The following is a 3,132-nucleotide window of genomic DNA, read 5'->3' on the forward strand; positions in this document are numbered from 1 at the left end:
CTGTCGAATCAATAAACCATTGAAACATTGACCTTACCGGTTTATTGACCAGTTTGGTTCCGTAACCTTTATAAAAGAAACTCGTTTTCAACTACAGTGATCATCGCTCGTCTTGTGAATATTTTTGAAAATCGACAATTACTTATCAAAAATTCAAATTCGTATTTTAACTTTATAGAAAGCCAATCAAACATAATATCCAAAAAGTTTCACTACCTATCAAAGAACCATTATCACCACACTTATCACTAAGTCATCCAATCACGGCCTCGGCCCAAACATAACCAAATCACGGCCTCAGCCCAAACAAAATCAAATCACGGCCCTTGGCCTAACACAAAATCAAATCACGGCCTCGGACCTAAAACAAAATCAAATCACCACTCAAACCACCATATTCCAAACCAACTAGTCAAAATCACAAGTAATGAAGTTCAAACACAATCAAAAGCAATTACAGTAAGCATGACATTTAGCTGTTAAACAAAAATATTCACATAGGCAAACCAAATACAATATGCACATCCAAACAATGTCACATAGATGCATATGATGCATGCCTATCCTACTGGCCATGAGCTCACGTGTCGGTTTAACTGCCAGAACCCGACACATCCGATAGCTAACTCGGATATTATCTCTTTATTGCGCATCTCTAGAAGGCATATAATCAAGGGATTAGTGCCCTACCACCTTCTCCTGGAGGCAGACATTAGGGGCATAAATCGGGGGATGAGTGCCCTACCACCTTCTCCTAGTGAGGTCGTGCCATATAGATCGGGGGATTAGTGCCTTATCACCTTGCAACCAGAGAGAGAACCACAAGAGTAAGCAGGATTAACCACCGTCCTTACCCAGGATCTCGAGCAAGCGGGATTAACCACCGTTGTGCTCGGAATCGCGAACAAGCAGGATTAACCACCGTCCTTGTTTGGAGCAAAACTCAGCTCAATGTGCAAGCGGGATTCACCACCGTCCTTGCCACGTCCTTGCCAAGAGTAAACATCAGTCAGTATGCAAGCGGGATTAACCTCAACCCTTGCCAGCACAGTGAATCGGATCACAATCAGACTCAATTCATAGTCATAAACAAAACATGTGTCTTTATACACATCTTTATCCTGAGTCAAAATTATTCTTGGCCCATTTACTTTCAATAGCAATATCCATTTAATTCACCTCACGCCAAGGATATCTTTTTCTCAAATCATTTTCCTTTAAAACTAATACCACTTTTTGTAACATTTTCCAAAATCTCCAAAGCAACTTCACTTAAAATCAGTCTTTCTTTTATAAAACTCAATTCGCACTTAACCAAAATTTTCCAAGCTAACTTTAAAATCACTTTAAGTTTAAACATCTTTCAAAAGACTAAAAAAATTATTTATTCTTAAATCAAACACTTAATGAATTTAAATTGGAATTTATTAATTAAACTTCACGGTAAGATCTCTAAACTTTAAGGGAGTGATAACCAATCTCATTTTTAACCAAACTTACAAAAATTTCCCCAAAACAATTTTCATCTTCACTTTTAAGTTAAGGCATTTTCAAAAAGTCTTGAAATCCATTTCATTTTCACCAAATCAAGTTCAAATACTTTAACTCCTCTAAAACTTCTTAAAACAGAATGGTTCAGTCAAATTAACCAACTTCAACTTCTTTTCAATCTCAAAACTTTTTCTCAAAGACTCGAAAATCGTTTATTCTAAAATACTCACTTATATTACTTTATTGTTCATTAAAATCCTCAAAACACCACTCTTTAATTCATATCAATTCAATAAAACCCATTTCCATTCAATTAAATACCCAAATTATAATTCTTTTTATAATCAACCAAACCAAAGTAAGTTAAATCTCTAATTCACTTCTATTATGTTAGTTTTTTTTTTTTTTCTAAAACTCCTCAATAACATAATCCTTAAACCAAAATTAATCAAACAAAAACTCATTTCTTTAGTTCAAGATTTTCTCCCACAAGAGACTTAAAAATAATTTTATTTTACTAGTCAATCTCACTTATTTAAATTCAATTAAATACTTATAAAAATTTCGACAATACCTCCTCTAAAACTAGGAATTTACCACCCTTCAAAGGTTCTGTCCAAACCACATTTCTCAATCCTTCTCAACAGTTTCAAAATCAAATCATTTCTCAATATAAACGTACAAATTAGACTTTCAATACGAAAACTTTTCTCAATATGAATATGTATATAAACCAGATTTTCTAACATAAAACCATTTCTCAATATAATTATATAAATCGGATTTTCAATACAAAACTATTTTTTAGTATAAATATATAAATCGAATTTCCAAAATAAAACCACTTTTCAGTATAAATATTCAAATCAATTTTCATCAACAACTGCATACCAACTCAAGCAATCAATAATTCAATTAAGTAAATAATCACATCCATTCAAAACAAATCAGTATAATCCATAAGACTCACGTGATCACAAAAGTATATTTTTCACATCAATATCTATTTATAACAATTTTGTAGTATAAAATAAGTTTTATGAAAAACACTACCTCAAACGCGACTCAACTACGCCACAAACTCCCTTTTTATTCTTATTTCACAGCAGCGGCATCAGCTCCGACCGTTTTTCGCGGCAGCATTAGCCACAAACGTAGCACGCAATAATGGTACTCAACCCTATGACATCAAATACCTCAAAATCTTCAACAGATTATAACAGAACATTAACAGTGAGGGTTTTAGAACAGAAATACTTACTGCAATCTAAAAGGAACAAAGGAATGGAGCAGCAGCAGCCCCGACGGCCCTCACCGACAAGAAAAGAACCTGCCAAAAGTAACGAAAAACTAGGACGAGGCAGAACAGCAACTCAATGTTGATGGAAAACCTCAGCGGCAACTGCAGCAACAACGCAGTGACAACAACATCCCGTAAATCAAAAGAAAGGAAACCAGAAGCAAGAACACCCTTACCAGCGATAGTAGCACTAACTAAGCCAGTTCTGGCAACGTTTCTCGACGACCACAGCGCCGTTTTCCTGTGACAGGTGGCGCGGCTACAGCAACGGCGGTGGTGGACGGCTCTCCTTCCATCGTGTTTTCCTCTCCCTCAGCTCAGTTCGGTGACAGGCTCGGCCC

This window comes from Arachis ipaensis, chromosome B03 (assembly GCF_000816755.2).
Source record: "Arachis ipaensis cultivar K30076 chromosome B03, Araip1.1, whole genome shotgun sequence".
Lineage (NCBI taxonomy): Eukaryota > Viridiplantae > Streptophyta > Magnoliopsida > Fabales > Fabaceae > Arachis > Arachis ipaensis.